The sequence below is a fragment of the Carassius carassius genome, chromosome 11 (assembly GCF_963082965.1).
Source record: "Carassius carassius chromosome 11, fCarCar2.1, whole genome shotgun sequence".
Lineage (NCBI taxonomy): Eukaryota > Metazoa > Chordata > Actinopteri > Cypriniformes > Cyprinidae > Carassius > Carassius carassius.
Window position 1 is genome coordinate 323772 of NC_081765.1, and position 22232 is coordinate 346003.

The following is a 22232-nucleotide window of genomic DNA, read 5'->3' on the forward strand; positions in this document are numbered from 1 at the left end:
GTATCCAGACCAGATGGTGGATCAGCACCTAGAAAGGACCTCTACAGCCCTGAAAGACAGCGGAGACCAGGACAACTAGAGCCCCAGAGTTGAACTGCTGGTTTCGTCTGGTCAGAGGAGAACTGCCCAGAGAACTTGACTTGACTTAAGATCTGTCTTAAGTCAGGGATCGATTCATGGCCCAGTATTGTTCTCCCTTTATATGGTTACTTTATGGTTTATTTTTAACAAATATGGGGTCTCTTTTCATCTATATGCAGATGACACTCAAATTTATATAATTTTAAAGCGTTGCAATAAGCATGCCATTAAGCCTATGTTGGATAGTTTGGAGGAACTAAACTTCTGGCTTGCAACAATTTAGTTTTTGTGCCTCAATGAGATTAAAACTGAATTCCTTGTTTGGTCCCATTGAACAATGTGCCCATGATTTCAAACTACATCTCTGTCACTGACAGAACTACATGTGTTAGAAACTTGGCTGTTTGGTTTGATAATAACCTCAAATTTGTTAAGCAGATAAGTACTGTTGTTACCATATCAGTCTATATTCAAATGTGAAGTCGTTTCTATCTTTAAAGAAGCTTGGAATAGCTACGCACACATTTGTAACAACCTGGCTAGAGTACTGCAATTCTTTGCATGTTGGTGCTCCTCAGTCCTGTGTTTCTCGTTTGCAGTTAGTTCAGAATGCAGCAGCTCAGCTTCTCACTGGAAAGTGCAAATTTGAGACTATTACACCGGTTTTAACCCTAATGCGTTGTTGGGGACGTTTTTGTCCACTAGGGGGTAAAGTTGAGTCTTATTTTGGCCACAACTTTCTCTGTGTTTGAGCTAATGGAATGATTTTAGGTGACAAATCTTATTTTGACCCATATGTTGGGAAAATGCTTTGAAATTTTTCAAAAACTTAATGGTACACTCTGGGCAAATTTACTACCCTTTTGTTATGTTGGTGGATGAAAACATCCACTAAATTAAACTGCTGTAAAAATGTATAAGATAAATATTTTTGCATAAATCTGTTAATCAACCTCAGTCCTGATGAACTCTACCAAATGTTTGAAAAAAATCCAAGATTTTAACTCTTTAATTACCAAGTTCATAAATGATGTCACTGATTTGGGAAAAAAAAAACACACAAAATTACATTTTCAATTTAAAAAGTGATTTGCTGTCATACTCCATATAACTCCATATACAAGCCAGAAACTAAGCCTTTTTTTTTACACAGGCCTATCTAAAGGGTTAACGGTCCCACCTAGTGATCAACTGTAAAAACAACAAATTTTACCTCTTCCCAAAAGGGAAAACCACAAACAATCAAGAATGCATGATTATATGGTGTCATGGCTTTGCAATCAAAAAATGTCTTATAATGGAAGTCAATGGGGCAAAAACAGCCACCAACAACAAATTATTGAGAAAAAAATTAAATCTAATGCTGCACAAAAACTAAAAATGCATCAAAGCCAATCTTGTTACTAATCTTTGACATGCTCAAGACTGTAATCAAAAGTAAAAAAAAAAAAATCCAGCCACAATTACTTTTATATTGAAAATAAGTCATTTTGTGTGTTTCCCCCCCCAAATCAGTGACATCATTTATGAACTTGGCAATTAAAGAGTTAAAATTTTTTATTTTTTTTATAAAACATTTGGTAGTTTTGATCAGGACTGAAGTTGATTAACAGATTTATGCAAAACAAATTGAGAAAAAATATGAATCTGACACATTTTTACAGCAGTTTAATTGAGTGGATGTTTTCATACCGAACATACCGAAAGGGTAGTGAATTTGAACAATCTACAAGGGTTAAGTCAAGTCAAGTCAAGTCTGCTTTATTGTCAATTCTTCCACATGTACAGTACATACATACAGAGAATTTAAATTGCATTACTCTCAGACCCATGGTGCATACAGATAACACTACAGTAGAGCCAATATAAAATATAAAATAGAACTATACAATAAGGGCATGTCAAAAAATAATAAAAAGGGCTCAAAGAGCAGTTCTTTAATTTAAACTTACTGAAGAGGTAGTATAATGACGTCAGTTCTATGCTGAATGAGGTAGTGAGCAGACCAGTGATGCACAAAGTGACTGGTGCTTGTCATCGTATGTTAGTGGGAGGGGGATGGAAGGACCTGGGGATGGGGGATCTGGGGGGGGGGGGGGGAGTCGTAGTTCAGTGGTGCCTGGGGCAGAAGAGGGAAGGGGGGGCAAGTTCGGGAGTCAGTTCAGCTTCCTGACAGCCTGATGAATGAAGCTGTGTGACGGGTGGCGGGGATCACCTGCAATGCAGAGTGCTTTACGGGTGAGACGGGTTCCATAAATATCCTGGAGGGAGGGAAGAGAGACACCAATGATCTTCTCAGCTGCTTTCACTATGAGCTGTAGAGTCTTTCGGCAGGACGCGTTGCAGGCGCCATACTACACAGTGATGCAGCTGATCAGAATGCTCTCGATGGTGAATCTGTAGAAGGTGTACATGATGGGGGGTGTGGCTCTGGCTCTTCTCAGTTTGAGGAGGAAGTAGAGATGCTGCTGTGATTTCTTGGCCAGTGCTGCTGTGTTTTCAGTCCAGGAGAGGTCCTCTGTGATGTGCACACCCAGGAACTTGGTGCTGCTCACTCTCTCCACAGTCGCACCGTTGATGGTCAGAGGAGCATGCTGAGGGTGCACTGTCCTGAAGTCAACAACAATCACGTTCAGAGAGAGATTGTTGTCACTGCACCACCCAGCCAGGCGGCTCACCTCGCTTCTGTAGTTTGTCTCATCTTTGTTGCTAATAAGAACCCCAACATTCGTGTTATCCGCAAACTTAATAAAGAGGTTAGAGTTGTCTGACGGTCTGCAGTCGTGGGTCATCAGAGTGAAGAGGAGGGGGCTCAGCACACATCCTTGGGGGACCCCAGTGTTCAGTGTGATGATGCTGGATGTGTTACTGCTGACCCATACTGCCTGAGGTCTTCCAGTCAGAAAGTCCCACAGCCAGTTGCACAGCAAAGTGTTGAGCCCCATCTGGTCCAGTTTGTGAATAAGCTGTTGAGTGATGATAGTGTTGAATGCTGAACTGAAGTCTAAGAACAACATTCTATTGTACAAGTATTTTTTTGTCTAGATGTGTGAGTGCTGAGTGGACGGTAGTTGCGATGGCATCATCAGTCGAGCTGTTGGACCGATATGCAAACTGGAAGGGGTCCAGGGAGGGGGGTAGAGCAGACTTGGTATGGTGCATGACTGTGACGAGTGGGGCGGGCCGAGAGCCATGGGAACGGAATGACTAATCGTTCAAAGCACTTCATCATAATAGGAGTAAGTGCAACTGGATGGTAGTCATTGAAGCAGGATGGAGACAGCTTCTTCGGGACTGGAATGATGGTGGTAGATTTGAAGCATGTGGGGACAGCAGCCTGACTAAGTGAGATGTTGAAAATGTCTGTGAAGACATCATTGAGTTCCACAGTCTCTCAGTACACGCCCAGGAATGTTGTCAGGACCCGGAGCATTGCGCACATTGATCCTGCTGAAGGATCTTCTCACGATGTCCGGGGTCAGCGTCACCGCCTGGTCGTTGGGAGGAGGTGGAGTCTTCTGTGCAGTGGTGCTGTTTTGTTTCTCAAAGCAAGCGAAGAAGGTGTTCAGCTCGTTCAGCAGAGAGATGTTGCTGTCACAGGTCCGCGGTGGGGGCTTGTAGTCCATAATGGTCTGTATCCCCTGCCACAGGCTCAGAGTGTCTCTGCTGTCACTGAATTGATGGGCTATCCTCCTGAAGTGCTGTCTCTTAGTCTCTCTGATGCTGCGGGACAGGTTGGCCCTGGCTGTTCTCAGGCCCACCTCATCTCCAGCTCTGAAAGCAGCGTTCCGTGTCTTCAGGAGTCTGTAGACCTCCCCTGTCATCCACGGCTTCTGGTTGGCCCGGACAGTGATGGTCTTTGTGACCAATAGATCATCAATACACTTGGTGATGTAGGCAGTGACAGTGTCTGAGTACTCTTGTAAGCTCCTCTCTGTGTGGTGTAAACAAAGTCTAAGATGTTATTACCTCATGTCGGAAAGTTAATGTGTTGGTGTATTTTTGGAAACACACTCTTTAAGTCTGCATGGTTGAAATCCCCAGCTATGATGAGAAAAGCATCAGGGTGGGCTGTCTGCTGCTCACTTATGTACTGGTAAAGTTCATTTAGTGCATCGTTCCTGTTGCTGTTGTTCGGGGGAATGTAAACAGCAACGAGCAGTATGGCAGTATATTCCCTCGGCAGATAGAACGGCTTGCATTTTATAATAATCATAAATTCCACTGGGGTGAGCAGTGTTTGCAGACCACAACAGCATCGTGGCACTACTCATCACTGATGTAAACACAAAGTCCGCTGCCGCGGGTTTTTCCTCTCGCGACGAGAGCTCTGTCCGCTCGATAGCATGTCAGCATATCGAGCTGAATAGTGCCGTCTGGAACGCTGTTGCTAAGCCATGTTTCTGTGAACACAAAAACAAAACAGTCTCTAACAGTCCGTAGTAGTCGGATGTAGCCCAGTTTATTGTCCGAAGAGCGTACGTTAGCCAGTACGATGGTGGGGATAGCTGGCTTGTGTGGGTTGGCCGTTAGCCTAGACCGGATACCTCCACGCCTACCCCTCTTCTGCTTCCTCTCACGCCGCTTGTGACGCCTCCGCTGTGGGTGAGATGCAGTAGTGGGGGTCGGTGATGGTGTAGGCCTCCGGAGCAGACCGAGGTCTCACCGCTCTTCCGGGTGGGCGGAGTTTGTAACTCTTAAAATGTGGTTCTGCCGACATCCAGCAGAAACTCATGGTTGTATACGTGCTTAAAGACTAGTAAACGTGATGAAGACGTACAAAAACACGGCGACTCACAAGACAAAAAACACAAAAACACCATTCTGTTGGGAGAGAGAGAAGCCGCTGCATGTGGACGTTATAGCATCTTGTAAATATATGTAATATATAATCTCACTTCATTGGCTGCCTGTTAAGTATAGAATCAATTTTAAAATTGCAATGTTTGTTTTTAAATGTCTTCACAATAATTGTGCTATAAAAATAACATTTTATTTTATTGTATTGTACATGGAGCAATTGCTTTGTGTTGGATTGGATCAGTTATGATTAAGACAACTCTGTGTTGAACGGGACCAGCAACGATAAAGAAAAATCTGTGCCGGATGGGACCACCGCAGGCAGAAGAGTTTGTGATGAGTGATGCTAGGAGGGGCTGAACACTGGGAATGGAATCCATCCATAGAAAAAGAAGATCCTTCCACCCACAGGGCAAAGTTGAGATATTTAGAAAGGGTCCAACAGGAATCCCCGTGGCATTACCATTCTGGTCATGTCATCCAGACTGCACCTGAAAATGAGGAAATAGTTTTTTAAAAAGTGTCTGACTGTTAACCTGATAGGCCATACCAGCACCACCAACAGTGCCAATAGTTCAGCTGCAGGCTCATCAGCCAGGAACCATCTTTAACCAATGTTTCACCACTTTAACTACTTTAACATCTCCTGGTAGCGGAGCAGTGAAAGGGACATCTCCCTTCCACCCCTACATATAACCTTGGGTTAGATCTACATCTAACCTTGATATAGATCTAACATTTAACCTTGGGTTAGATGTTACTACCCCAACACTTCTCCTTATCCACAGCCAAAAGCTGCACTTTTCAGACAGGTCTTTCAGTATCTTCTACTGATTTGCTACTGTAATGCCCATACCTCCCAGGTGGTGACATTTCAGCAAAAAAAGCCTTTTCCACATCTTTCCAATGTTGATCTTTCTGCCAACAACACCTTCCCACATTGTCCTGCCCCCATTTTCCTTGAGCTACAGCTTTAGCCTTATCAAACTAGTTCATCTTCATCACCTTGGAAACCAGTTCTTCCCTCTGTTTTCTGTCATCCTTGGACCAGACCTGTTGCGCTTTGCCACATCGCTACCACCTACTTGGCTGGAATTCTTCCTGACTCCCCATCCTGACTGTGGGCTCACCATTTCCTTCTGTTCCTGTTTTTGTATCCCATTGAATTTCATTAAATAATTTTTATCCCCACAAATGATTCCTCCTTCTTTGCCCACCTGACACCTTGTGTTTGCTTTGAGTGTTTGTTTAGATTGTTCTTGTTACTGGCACTCACTCTCCTTCTCTTGTCTTGTAGGAGTTACTCTGTTGTTATTCCTGTTCACTCTCTCCACCCGGTTGTGGGTTATTCCTGCAAACAATTTGAACCATTCCCTGATTTCCAGTAACATCTGCTATCTTCTCACTGCAGTCTAATGCTGCTGTTTACATCTGCTTCATTTGCTATACCTAATATCATCCCTGCTGTCTGTTCTTCTAATAAATGTTTACATTTCATTTTATTAAATATCAATGTTATTATATCTGTTGTTGGGTCTTCTTGCTTTTCTTGTGACACTTATCAATCAACATTAGAGTGCCATCCTCAGGCTGAGTAACACAAGGACAATAGATCTCTTCTAAAAGTGTGTATTTGTGTGTACAGTGATTACAATGTACAGCACAATTGGTTAATCATTAGAAGCTGGAGATTCTGACAGCAGCAGTAAGGACTCAGTAACTCTGTGACCAACTGTCGATTGACTCTTTATTTGGGCAGGATGTCCTTTTCTAGAACCACCAATAGTTATATTTTCTCCAGTTCATAGTCATATAAGTAAACAGTCTTAGTTGAAAATTATGAAAAAAAATCACAAATGGTTTCATTTTATTGAAAGATAGGATACAAATACAATTTCAGCTTAACCCTTAAACAGTTAAAGTTCAAGTTCGTCTGCTTTATTGTCAATTCTTCCACATGTACAGTACATACATACAGAGAATCGAAATTGTGTTACTCTCAGACCCCTGGTGCACACAGATAACATTAACATTAAAGCCTAAAAATCTAGATCAAAATATAAAATGTAGATACAACTATACAATAAGGGAATGTTAAAAAAAGACATATAATAAAATTAAAAATAAAGTTAATATAAAGCAGCGCAAGGCAAAAGGCAGATTGAGTGCAAATCAATGAAGTGAACAACAGTGCAGATAAAAGATTATTTAGTGCAAAAACAAAAGCTTATTAAGTCTGATTAAAGTGGCAAAGGGCTCAAGAGCAGTTATTTTATTTATCCTACTGATGAGGTAGTGGACTGATGTCAGTTCCATGGAGAATGAGGTAGTGAGCAGACCAATGCTGCACAAAGTGACTGGTGCATGTCATCGTATATTAGTGGGGGGGGGGGGGGGGGGTTCAAAGTTCAGTGGTGCCTGGGGCAGAAGAGGGGAGGGGGGGCAAGTTCGGGAGTGAGTTCAGCTTCCTGACAGCCTGGTGGATGAAGCTGTCCTTCAGTCTGCTGGTCCTGGCCTGGAGACTCCACAGTCTCCTCCCTGATGGCAGCAGACTGAAGAAGCTGTGTGATGGGTGGGTGGGATCACCTGTGATGCAGAGGGCTTTGCGGTTGAGACAGGTTCCATAAATATCCTGGAGGGAGGGGAGAGAGACACCAATGATCTTCTCAGCTGCTCTCACTATGCGTTGCAGAGTCTTTTGGCAGGACGCGTTGCAGGTGCCATACCACACAGTGATGCAGCTCGACAGGATGCTCTCGATGGTGCCTCTGTAGAAAGTGTACATGAAGGGGGTCGGGGCTCTGGCTCTCCTCAGTTTGCGGAGGAAGTATAGACGCTGATTTGATTTCTTGGCCAGTGCTGCTGTGTTTTCAGTCCAGGAGAGGTCCTCTGTGATGTGCACACGCAGGAACTTGATGCTGTTCACTCTCTCCACGGTCGCACCATTGATGGTCAGAGGAACATGCTGAGTGTGTGCTCTCCTAAAGTCTACAACAATCTCCTTCATCTTCTCCACGTTCAGAGAGAGATTGTTGTCACTGCACCACCCAGCCAGGCGGCTCACCTCGCTACTGTAGTTTGTCTCATCTTTATTGCTAATGAGACCCCCACAGTCGTGTCATCTGCAAACTTAATAAAAAGGTTGGAGTTGTGTGAAGGTGTGCAGTCATGGGTCAGCAGAGTGAAGAGGAGGGGGCTCAGCACACATCCTTGGGGGGCCCCAGTGTTCAGTTTATCCAAAGCGACTTACAAATGAGAACAATAGAAGCAGTCAGGTCAACAAGAGAACAACAACAGTATACAAGTGCCATGACAAGTCTCAGTTACTCTAGTATAGAACGCATAGCCAGGTTATTTTTTGTTTTTTTGTTTTTTCACCAAGTCAGCATGGTTGAAATCCCCAGCTATGATGAGAAAAGCATCGGGGTGTGCTGTCTGCTGCTCACTGATGTGCTGGTACAGTTCATTTAGTTCGTTGTTCCTGTTGCTGATGATGTTGAACGGGGGAATGTGCACAGAAATGAGCAGTATAGCAGTATATTCGGCAGATAGAACGGCCAGCACTTAATAATCATAAACTCCACCAGGGGTGAGCAGTGTTTGCTGATCACAACAGTATCACAGCACCACGCGTCATTGATGTAAACACAAAGCCCGCCGCCGCGAGTTTTTCCTCCCGCGACGAGAGCTCTGTCCGCTCGATAGCACGTCAGCTGGTCGAGCTGAATAGCGCCGTCTGGAACGCGGTTGCTGAGCCATGTTTCTGTGAACACAAAAACACAACAGTCTCTTACACAGTCCTCTGGGTTGAACGTAGTAATCGAATGTAGTCCAGTTTATTGTCCAACGAGCGTACGTTAGCCAGTACGATGGTGGGGATAGATGGCTTGTGTGGGTTAGCCGTTAGCCTAGCCCAGATACCTCCGTGCTTCCCCCTCTTCTGCTTCCTCTCACACCACTTGTGGCGCCTCCGCTGTGGGCGAGATGCATTAGTGGGGGTCGGTGATGGTGAAGGCCTCCGTAGCAGACCGAGATCCCGTAGCTGTTCCGCATGCATGGACTTTAACTTTAAAAATGCGGTTCTGCCGACATCGAGCAGAAACTCGCGACTGTATGCGCGCTTACAGACAGGTAGACGTGATGACGACGTACAAAAACACTGCGACTCACAAGACATAAAACACGAAAACACCGTTCTGTCGGGAGAGAAGCCGCTGCGTGTGGCTAAGCAAAAAATATTTTCATGTAATTTTTTATATCATCTGAGCTTAAGTAAAACATATCCAAAATAATTTTTGAAATATTTGATATATTTTGGATTTTATGAGTTTTATGACTCCCAGTTCACGTTGCCTGATTAGGGTATAAAAAAGGACCAAGTCATTAATCGGTTAACTGTTACTGGCCTACTTGCCACTGCATGCTTAAAACAATTATATCCTATACTTTACCTGATGTAATGTTGACAAATTATATATCATTCAAAAGCTCAGGAACTCAAGATTCAGCCTGTGAAAACCATTTTGAAATCGGACCTCGCTTTACAATAAAATGGTATTCTGTTACCCCCCATTTTTTAAATAGGCATTAAAGTGCACTATCCAAACTTAAATTGCTGTAATTTGGAACACTTTGGAATATAAACCTAAGGTTGGTCTCTTTTTAAAGAAGAAAATTAGCAGATTTTGGCAAAAGTGGTTTTAAAAAAAAATTGAATTATCAAAAAGTTATAGAAGTGTAAATGTACTGTAAATAATATGCGCTATATTAATTTTATTTTATTTATTATAAATATTTTACATAACAGGTTTTCCTCTAAAATTGATATAAAATTAAAGCCTTGTGACTAAATAAGTTATGTTACAAATTTGAAGATGATATGAAAAAAATTGAGGTTCCTGTGAGATTTTATTTAGGGCGTCATACCACACACAGCCACTGGGAGTCATCAAAACTATTTTGAATTTTGCTTAATGATTTTGTCTCTAGATTTCTCTGTGATTTTTACTTCTATCTCAAAATAACCACCAAATATGAAATCCCGAGACTCAGACCTTTCCAATGATATGTTTGTTGCCAAGATGATAAAAAGCTTTGGTTCTAGAAGACCGTAATGCATTATGTTTTATGACACTTGACCCTGCCCACTAAGGGGGAGGTGACCGCCATTAGATTTTAAAGTACCATTTCCATGGTAAAGCAATGTCCGATTCCAAAATGGTTTTCACAGGATGAATCTTGGGCTTCTAAGCTTTCAAATGATGTTTGATTTATGATGATTACTAAAAGATTTTATAGAGCAAAAGACAACAACAAAACAGTGTGCCAAGTGTCCCACAGGTGGGACAGTGACAGTTATGGGGTTAATTTCTTTTACCAAGCTCCTCACCCAGTGGGTGGTGTCAGGTTTTGTATTACACAATTTATTTGAACAACTTTATAAAAAAAAACTTTTCTAATCTTGACAAAACACATATCATCGAAAAGTTCCGAGTCTCACGGTCCCATCTGCCAACTGTTTTTTGATATTGAAACTGAAATGTATAAATTTGACACAGGAGAATGCATAAAAAAACACCCAGTGGCTATTTTTGGTACAACGCCTAAAAATCTCATGGGAAGTTAAATTTTGTGATATCAAATTAAAATTTTGAACACAAATTGGTTAGACTTATGACTTTGATTTGATAGTAATTTTAGAGTAAAAATTATTTTGTAAAATATATATTTAATATAAAATATTTAGAGTACATTTGATTTACAGTAAATGTAATAATTTTTTGAAGTTACTTTTTCTTTTTTTTAAAAACAAGACCAAACTTATGTCTATATTCCAAAACATTCTTAAATCAACTGCGGGCGGCAGATATTTTTCCTATTTGGCGCCTAAACTCTGGAATAACCTACCTAACATTGTTCGGGAGGCAGACACACTCTTGCAGTTTAAATCTAGATTAAAGACCCATCTCTTTAACCTGGAATACACATAACATACTAATATGCTTTTATTATCCAAATCCGTTAAAGGATTTTTAGGCTGCATTAATTAGGTAAACCGGAACCAGAAACACTTCCCATAACACCCTATGTACTTGCTACATCATTAGAAGAATGGCATCTACGCTAATATTAGTCTGTTTCTCTCTTGTTCCGAGGTCACCGTGGCCACCAGATCCAGTCTGTGTCCAGATCAGAGGGTCACTGCAGTCACCCGGATCCAGTACGTATCCAGACCAGATGCTGGATCAGCACCTAGAAAGGACCTCTACATCCCTGAAAGACAGCGGAGACCAGGACAACTAGAGCCCCAGATACAGATCCCCTGTAAAGACCTTGTCTCAGAGGAGCACCAGGACAAGACCACAGGAAACAGATGATTCTTCTGCACAATCTGACTTTGCTGCAGCCTGGAATTGAACTACTGGTTTCGTCTGGTCAGAGGAGAACTGGCCCCCCAACTGAGCCTGGTTTCTCCCAAGGTTTTTTTCTCCATTCTGTCACCGATGGAGTTTCGGTTCCTTGCCGCTGTCGCCTCTGGCTTGCTTAGTTGGGGACACTTCATCTACAGCGTTATCGTTGACTTGATTGCAAATAAATGCACAGACACTATTTAACTGAACAGAGATGACATAACTGAATTCAATGATGAACTGCCTTTAACTATCATTTTGCATTATTGACATTTAGTGTAATGTTACGTATATTCTCAATATACTCAATACTCTCTTTTTTATAGCCTAAACAGGCAACGTGACTCAGGAGTCACATACATTTCAAAACATGCTAAATAACAACATAAACAACATATGACAACATCTTTTTCTTCATCACCCTAAGACATTGTTCAGAATTAATGTTAGCAGTAATATAATTTTTTTGTCCAAAAGAAAAGTAAGTTTAATATATAATTAACTACCTCAAAATCTGAATGTTCTCTACCACTGGCAGCCATGTTGGATTTAGATCAGGCTGACTAATAGATCACTGAAAGCTTAAAGCAAATCATGTGAACAGCATACTTGAGACAGACGCTCCTGTCGAACCACATTGATAAATGATAAAAGGATTTAATAAAAAAATTGTTCTCATGCCCCAAAAAAGACAATAAAAACTATGTGGTTCGTGGGTCACGTTGCCTGATTTAGGGTTAATAAACTGTAAATATTTTACATGTATATCTATGTTTTTAACATAGTATCAGTGAGAGACTTTCAGCATGTTGATGTGGGTTTCCTCCAGGAGCTTCTGTTTCCCCTCAAATACAAAGACATAAAGGTGAATTGGATGCACGTGCTGAACCACATACTAGCATACTATTCTTACTATTAATGCCATATAACAATGTAGAACAAATAGTGTTACATGTTGTAATGCCATATATGGCCTGTATCCTCCGGTGGCGTTGTTGAGTGGGTTCACGCGCAGTTCGCGCTGAGGCCTGTCAATACATTTGCATATTGATTCAGCTCATGCTTGTTTATTGCATCTTACACAAACAAATAGTACGAGTAGTTTGCAAGTACACGATTCCAAATTCAGCAACTGAATTGCTGGTAGGTAATGTGTGTCCTTCGACTCTTATGATAATGGATGAATAAATAAGAGTCTTTGTAAAATGTTAAATTTCACAACAAGGGGATAATCATAGAATTTGTCTGTTGCATCAAAACAAAACAGATAAATGAAAAAACTTCCATTGAAATATTTTTTGCAGCACATTTATTCAGAGAAATTTAACTGGATGTTGTTTGTCAAGTGCATGCAAAAAGTCTTTGGAATGAAAATGAAAAGTATGAAAGGATGCTACAGATACAATATACAGTAAGTTGTGGATGGGGCATTCCAGAACCAGGTTTGAGAAGGTAACATGGAACATATAATTATGTCGCGGACTGTTCATAATAGCTATGATGTTTTGTGTCAGTAGGTCAATATAATTACTGTTTCTTTATACATAGATTCTCTATCATATAATGAAGCCTTCATTTGATTAGTTTTGAAGAGCATCATGCATACAGTGCACAACATTACTCAAACACAAATAGCCTAATGTAGCTGCAAACTCCTTTAAATGTATTTGCAGGAAAATGGAATACATGATACAATATATTACTTACACAAACCCACATCCTGAGACTCCTTGGCCCTGCGAAGATGAACAAGCCCAACAATATGCTAAAATATTAGCATGACATAGGCTGAATAGGAAATAAAGCGATACATACATGCGTTACAGTGACTTGATTGCAGGTACGCAAGCATTGCTTTTACAATCCATTACATTGACTGGGCAATTTAGATTAATACAGAATGGTGTGTGTTAATCTGCATTTTAGAAATGTCATTAGATAGTGATGTAAACTGACCATGTTTTCATTTTTGCTGAGGCATTCTATCCTAACTACACAATTTTGTTTTGTCTCTCCCTTCCCTGATCATAACAGACCTACAACCCACCACATGAGAGCCACTCATCCTGTGCATATCTCTCATTAACTCAAGTGAGTGGTCATTTTTCTTCACTGATTTTCAACAACTTTAGGGCTGCTTTGGTTTCTTTCTGTTGACATAACGTGCAAATGAGCTGCTACCCACAGCTGTGCTCTTTTTAGACACACAAATGTGCATGTAAATTGTGTTTTAATGCTATTCTGATATGGTCTCTATGCACATTTTCATTCCAAAGGTTTAGATTAGCATCTATCAGTGAGCACAGATCTCTGAATGAATTATGTTTTGTGTCTATGCACTGTTACAAAAGCACAAGAAACTCCACTAGGAGGTGCTATAAATAAATCTAGATTAACTAAATATGGTCCGTAGATACATTTGTACAATTCTGGTAGTATTTTGGTAGCATAATAATGGTAAGCCCTTTAACTGTTATACAGAGCTATAACATCTCCAGTCCTTTGAAAGCATTAGATGGCATCTCTGTTAAAGTGAAATGCACAGTCAGTTCAGAGAGTTTTAATTTAACGTCACAATAAAAGCTGAGATCAGCCTCCAGTCAACACAGTCAATGAGGCTCAACTACCATTGAGTCCGGATGTTTTTGACGTGGACAGTGCTGCTCTGTTCATGAGGATTGCTTTGATCGTAATGAAGCAGATTCCACTTCATTGAAATGTCCTGGTGGTTGGAAGATCAAACAAAAAAAGCTAACTATTGAAATGAAGCATGACTATGCCCATGCTTGGCTTTGGTCAGTACTGTTTTGTGATGCACACAGTTGATACAGATAGACTTTAGTGGTTGTAAGTCTTGACCGAGTCAGAAAAAATGACAATGGATTTTTCCCCCCGTCAGCTCCTTTCCAGCCTCTGATTCATACTGGAGCTGAACCGGGAAGAAAATAATCAAATAAATAACTGCCAGTGGTCAGTGACAGCACATCTATCACCGGCCTATGTCCGCCTCCGCACCGGCTCCAGCTGCGCTCGCTGCCACCATTAATATTGCTTCGCTAAAGCTCGCTGTGCCCTGTATCATTTTTAAATGACAGTCCTCTAAAACATTAGCTGAGGGCTGTGCGAGAGTGCTTTGACAGCAGTTTGTTAGCAGGATAGATGAGCAGTCGCACACTGTGTTTTCTTGTCCGTAAAAGAGCCTGATGGCGTAAAGGTAATAGCAACTGTCACATAAACACTCGAAACATGGGTTCATCAGGTTTGTTGCTGCTGTTTCAGGAGAGATTCTTTAGCACTGGGAAATTGTTAGATCCCTTATTTTGCTTGATTTTCTGCTTGAGCTCTTTTACAGGTGCTTTACATGTTTTACAATGGCAAATTAGATTTTTTTTTCTACAAACAGGGTAGTGAGGCTGTCATGTAATGAGGAATGGGTGCTCAAAGAAGACACTATGACCGCTGTCACACTTCCCCCAACATTTTGCTGTGTAATTTATGTGAAGGAGGTCAGCAGGGTCCTGCCAAGTCAAGTCACCTTTCTTTATATAGCACTTTTAACAATACAGATTGTAACAAAGCAAATGAACAGCATTAAATATGAAAATAGTGTGTCAATAAAGCAAAAATGCAGTTCATCATTGGATTCAGTTATGTCATCTCTGTTCAGTTAAATAGTGTCTGTGCATTTATTTGCAATCAAGTCAACGATATCGCTGTAGATGAAGTGTCCCCAACTAAGCAAGCCAGAGGCGACAGCGGCAAGGAACCGAAACTCCATCGGTGAAAGAATGGAGAAAAAAACCTTGGGAGAAACCAGGCTCAGTTGGGGGGCCAGTTCTCCTCTGACCAGACGAAACCAGTAGTTCAATTCCAGGCTGCAGCAAAGTCAGATTGTGCAGAAGAATCATCTGTTTCCTGTGATCTTGTCCTGGTGCTCCTCTGAGACAAGGTCTTTACAGGGGATCTGTATCTGGGGCTCTAGTTGTCCTGGTCTCCACTGTCTTTCAGGGATGTAGAGGTCCTTTCTAGGTGCTGATCCAGCATCTGGTCTGGATACGTACTGGATCCGGGTGACTGCAGTGACCCTCTGATCTGGACACAGACTGGATCTGTTGGCTACGGTGACCTCGGAACAAGAGAGAAACAGACTAATATTAGCGTAGATGCCATTCTTCTAATGATGTAGCAAGTACATAGGTTGTTATGGGAAGTGTTCCCGGTTCCGGTTTACCTAATTAATGCAGCCTAAAAATCCTTTAACGGCCAAGAGCTGCATACTGTGTTTCTGACATGATCACATCTGTGCATGGCCATAGCCACACTTTGAAAATTAGTGAGGTCGCCCACCAAACATGCTACATGTTAAACATGTGTCATACATATTTTGACATGATTGACCTGGGTTCGAATCACATGAGAAAAGCATTTATTTTAAATGAAAATGAAGTAAATCATCATAAAAGTTGAAAATAAAGTATTGGGTAGGGTTAGGGTAGGTGTAGGGAAGGCTTTACTGTCCCAGTAAGGTGGCATCCATTTAATAATTTGAATTAAAACTATAATTTACACTCAATAAGTTATTGCATACTGTTTTATAATGTACTACAATACTGATTGTGCAGATAATTGCCACTATTTGCAATAAGTATTATAATAGCTGAAAATTCTGCTATTTCAACATAGTATAAATAGAATTTAGCACTTAGTGTAAATAGCCACTGCCTTTTTTGATTACTGCCAGACTAATGCCGGCAATGCAATGTTTCCAGATATTGATATTAAAATAAACAAAAACCAATAAGTAAATAAAATAACCAGACATTATTTCAAATATTTTGGAAATTAGATAAGATAAAGTTATCACTGACCCTAAAGTGCAACTTCCTACTTTATTAACTTACTAAAGTGTCAAATTAAGTGTAAAAACAAGTAAAAACCCCTCTTATAATAGCTGGATCTGGCAACACAGAGGCAGTGTCACGCGCTCTCACACACAACTCTGAAGACTCGTTCACTTCGACGGCGTCTCGCAGCTAAACATTCTGAATTATACATGCACACATTCATGTGTGGAGTTAGCAGCAAATTAGTTAATCAAAGAACACATTTTATTTTCGAACATGAAAAATGTCCGGACCTCGGTGACCTCATAGCTGGCTACGGGCCTGCATCTGTGCTCCCAAAACCCTTACAAGATGCTAATTCATCAACTACTGAATTCAGTCTTTGAAGAATGTAGAATTTGTATAGTTATTTTCTGCAGTTTAAATATTTGTTATTGAGCTATTGTCATGTGTTGGTTTCCGTTTAGTTCCAGCTTGCTCCTGTTTAGTTCATCTTCTTCATTTAGATCACCTGTTCCTAGTTTTTAGTTATCCACATCCCCTGTCTGCCCCTCGTTATCTGCCCTATTTGAGTTCAAACCCTTTCTGTTCTCCCTTGTCCTTGATTAATGTTACTTGAATGGCCAAAGTGTGTTTATGTTCATTAAAAGACTCCTTCTTAGTGCACTCTTTACTAAAACCACGACCGTCTGACAGAATCAAGGACCCCATTACAGAAGACTGTGATGGCTGGGTATGAGCTGTGTTGGAGGAGGCGGCTGGTACTGTCTCCTCGTCTCCTCCCTGCTCCTGTCCTGCACCAGCCTTCCGAGAGGGGGCGATAACTGTCACATGTTGGTTTCCGTTTAGTTCCAGTTTGATCCTGTTTAGTTAATCTTCGTTAATTTAGATCACCTGTTCCTTGTTAAGTTATTCTCATCAGCTGTCTGCCCCTCGTTATCTGCCCTATTCATTGAAAGACTCATGACATTAAAGGGGTCATATGATGCGATTTCAAGTTTTTCTTTCTCTTTGGAGTGTTACAATCTCTTGGTGCATAAAGAAGATCTGTAAAGTTGCAAAGACTAAAGTCTCAAACCCAAAGAGATATTCTTTATAAAAGTTAAGAGTCAACCACACCCCCTAAAATGCCTTGTTTAAAAACTCCCCCACATAGTGGGAAGATTTGCATAACGCTGCCCAAATATTCATGCAAAGAAAGGAGTAACTTTATTCTTGCTGTTTCTGCCGCAGCCGGCATGTTGTGGAGGTGCTGTGTGTTTCATTGTGAAAGCGAAAATACTTTATTTGGTCTTCCAAAAAAGGACACAGCTAGTAGTCAGTGGTTAAGTTGTATTTACAACACTGTTCCAGAACAGTTCAACCCAAATATTCAGACGTGTGCAGCACATTTATAGAGGATGAGGACTGTTTCCTGTGAGAGTAGCCTACAATGTGTCTGTGTCACAAAGGATGTTTCTATAAAGTCGGGCAATTCCACCTTTGCAAGGACAGTCTGGCGCTTCGGACTCACAGCTTGTAAGTACGTTTTCATATTTAAAGAATTTGCCACTGATTATTACAAACACATACTGTACAATATATACAATTATATATTAACCTGAGTTTTGAGCAGTGTAGAGTATGCTTGATGTTTGTCCTTTCTCCGATCACAAATGCAGACATGGTTTTATGTTTATGCGGTGTGATATGCAATGCAACGTGTAAAAAGACAGTACAAGTCATTATATCAGTAATTACGTCCAAACTGGATGCTACAAATGCCTCTTTGTAATGGGTTTTATTGTTTTTGTCCTGTCATGCCAGGGGCACACGCATCACAGTAGTGAGGGGCGTAACATTTCCATCCCACGCTGGAGGCATTCATCCAATCACAACACACTGGACCGCTGGCCAATCAGAGCACATATCACTTTACAGAACGATACAGAGCATTTTAAAAATGTATGCGTTTCAGAAAGACAAGGCATAGAGGAGAAACAGTAATGTACAGTATGGGGAAAATAATGTGATTTTTGAACCTTAATTCACATAAACACATTTCATTACACCAAATACACGAAATAATGTTCTTTTTAGCAACATCATATGACCCCTTTAACGACAAACCAAATCCATTCATTTCTTACCCCCAGTTCTTCATTCCTATTTTAAATAAAGTGTTAGTTTGATGGTAGCACTTTGAGGTTTCTAGTGTAAGCCATGTGCTTGACTGCAATATAGTCAGCAGTCAAACGAGGGAACGTCTGGGTGTCCTGTACATCTATAAAGAGCCATTGAGTTGATTAAAGGCACACAATATGAATGGCCTTGAGAGAGACAGGAGATGGTTGTGACTGCAGGTGGGGAGCAGATGCTCTTCTCTCTTCCGCTGACACACTAACACTAGTACAACACAATCTGATTGAGCTTTATTTAACCTCATGATTCAATTAATCACATGACCACAGGCCAGTCACTTTAGTCCAGTCAATGACAAGTACATTAATGTATGGAATATATACAGTGCGTGTGTATATATATGTATATATATATAAATTGTGCATATGTTCTGTAGATATATATTTAATCCTCAGTGGTTTTAAGCGTTGAATGTATGTTAGCTGTGAGTGAGGACACCAGCAAACGTAAGTGGCATTCACTTACAGAGTGACATATGAAGGGAACGACCATCAGTATCAGACACCAGCCTGCAGTCCTGTCCATCACAATAGAAACCTGCAAGGCATCACTGTTTTCTTCCTCGTGTACACTTCCAAACACATACAGAATGACACTGATTTCATTTATTCAGTTCATTCAGGAAGAAAATAGCCAGTGTCAGTGAGGATCAGGAGATGAAGCAGAACGTCAACAAACACCTACAACTAAACTTCATCATCCTCATGAAGGATTCACGTTGAAATGTACGGTTCTCTCTGTGAGTGTTTACATTTTGTTATAAAGTCCAGCAATCAACGGGCTTTTTTAATATTATGTACAGAAATGATATACAGAGATGACTTGTCAGACACACTGCTTCTGTCAGAGCCTCTAAGCCAAATGAGGGTCAAGTCTTGATGGACAGCATTTATTAAGAACAGAATCTAATAGGAACTGATACCAGCGAGATTGAACAGAGAAATTGCCAGAAGTCAGTATAAATTTGGTCTAGGCATATTTGTCATGCCAATTTTGTATAAACTGACAGGAGTCCAATTACACATGATATAGTAACAGCTGTGACATAAATCATCTGTGTGTGTGTGTGTGTGTGTGTGTGTGTGTGTGTGTGTGTGTGTGTGTGTGTGTGTGTGTGTATCACTGCACTCATAGATACTAGTCAATAATAGTATTTTAAATGCCGCTAACTATATATTATTGCAGACAGATGCTGCTTTGCTTTATAAAAACTGCTAGGACAACAAGTTTGTGCTGTTTATCATGCAGTAACCATGTCTTAATAGCAGAGAGGTCATGTTGTACTGTGAATATAATGAATAGACTTGAAACTACACACTTTAGCCCTGACTATTCATCACATTATTCATCGTATAGTTTCAGTGAAACATTGCAGCATAGTGAATGTTTAAAAGTGCTGTTATAATGTTTAAACTCATTACATCAGCAAGTGATCAAGCCGTGGTGTGCTGAGTTGTGCAAGGACAGCAGGTTGTTTAATTAAAGACGGGCAGTGAGGTGGACGAGCCGGCCATCACTGAGCCTCACACCTGCACCAACAGCTCTGTCGTGTTCGGCTAGTCCCAATCTGAAGATTACATGCACGGTTACATGATGGGAGAAGGCCCTCATTTCATTTCATGTTCACAAGAGCTCTTGTTAAGAACAAAAAAGCTAAGTTAAATGACCTTTATTTAATTATTTTATTGTGCTTCGTACTAAATAAATTGTTTCTAAATTGCTTCACAGTCATAAACAGAAAAAATAGCATCATCAATACAAACGTCATCAAATATGAGACATTAAATTCAATTTCATTCAGCTCAATTCAGTTCCAGTTTTGTTCTCTTCTGATAGTGTCAGTTCCACTGAATCAATGATATCCCTGAATATTAAGTCTATCAGACCCCAAATAATCAAGACAGCAATAGCAAGAAACCCAAACTCCATCAGGTGGAAGAAATGGGGAAACCATTATTGGGACAAACCAGTCTCCTCCGGCCTGAAAAATGAACCCAGGGTGATTTATGATTCCAGGCTGAATCACAGATGATTCCATCACGCTAGATCTGCTTGAAATCACCTGAAATCACAGAATGAGATTCATGTGGTTTATGTCTCCAGATCAAAGAAAGGCTGCAGACCATAATGACAGAAAAGGATCGTCCAGAAGTCTGTCTCCAGCCATGTAGCAGTACTGGTTCACAGGGACGTCTGTGCACTCATGTGTGGACGCTGCAGGCCTAGAGGAGCACTTACACTCATCTGAAGCACCACCTATTCCAGGACATCTGAAGCATTACAGCTAATGTACTTCTCATCAGAATCTCCCTTTCACGTCCACCTCTGCCTTTGTTTGAGGCTTTAAAACAAGACAGCGTTTCTGGGTCACTGGTTGTGTATTAAAGCGTTCTGCTTTTGAAGTCTTTGCTCCCGAGGATGAGACCTGGTTGCATGTAAAGTGCACAGTGAGCTCAAACTCTGTATTGTGATGATGTTACCAGTTTAACTACATGCTGTGAGTGGCAGAAACAGACAATTGTAAGGAAAAGATTTCTTACAATATAACATGGTGAAATCCCTTCAAAAGTGTAGAATAAACTGACAGCTAGGTTTTCTCTCATTCACCTGAAGTCCGCTCTAGTGTTAATCAACACTAGATGCTGGTAAAGTCATCCGTCGTGTGAAAATGAGAGGCAGGTTTGGCAGCTTATGTCTGCAGGACATGGACTAATGCAGCAGCTGTGTCTTGTGTAAAGACTCTTAAATGACTTCCTGTCTGGTGTGGCTTGTAGTTTTTCTGTTTCTTTGCACCCTTATTGTCCCCAGTGTCCCCTTGTTCAGTGTCTGGTGTGGTTCATTGTGGCTGTTTCGTCAGTTCGGATCCCTGGTCTCCTGGTTTTTGCATGTTCTGTTTATTTTGGTTGTTACTGTCATTATTTAATGAAGTCTCACCTGCTTATGGACCAAGCTTATAAACAATATGGACCCAGCACCATTGTTCCTCTATAGAGGACTATACTTATATTACTCTACAGTCTCCTACTCCCTAGACTGTGTGCACCTGTTTGCTCAGTTGTTTCAGTGCTCTCTGGTCTTGTGGTCCTGGAGGTCACCCCACTGTCCAGGGTGTGTGGGGTCTGATTTGAACCCTGTCCTGTCCTGTCTCAGCCAAACAGCTGTCCCTGAACTCTCTGAGCTTCCTGTCATGGCCATCGAGGCTAACATGGTACCACGATCCACTGGCTCCACAGAGGTCTCCTGCTGTCCTTGCTGCTTCCTGGTATACTCATACAGCCTCATCAGTACAGCACGAGGATATTTTCATCTCCATGTCTCCAGAAGTATTGTCCATTCACCATATTATCATTAGAGGGCTCCAGCGCTTTGGAGAATGGATGGATAATATCAGAGTGAAAAACAACACTGCATGCTGTCACAAAACTGAGCAGCAGTCATAGTATGGTTTTCTTTCCCTTAAAAGCAACTTAAAATATCAGGATCAACACAGATGTTACAGATGATTTGTTTGTACTTTATAGATTTAATAAAACTCTTAATTGTGAAGCACTGTTTCTAATCCATCAGTAATTCAGTCTGTGCATCAGCTTTATAATCACATTGGTTAGAAGCACTACTTAAACCCCTTTAAACAGTTTAATGCAACTGAACAATGGTGAACAATTGACATTTTAAGGATACTACTATAACATATCTTAGTATTATGCATTATAGAAAACACACATAGCCAGCAATACCAAACAACATCATTTTATATCATATTCTTCACATTATTATTAAATAAATAGATAAATATTTCCTCCAGAACTGGTTGTCAAAATGACATCTCTAATCTTCTGACGCAGCTATGTTAGATATAGCTAAGATAACACACAAAATATATATTTATTTACAACAACAGATAAACAGGTACATG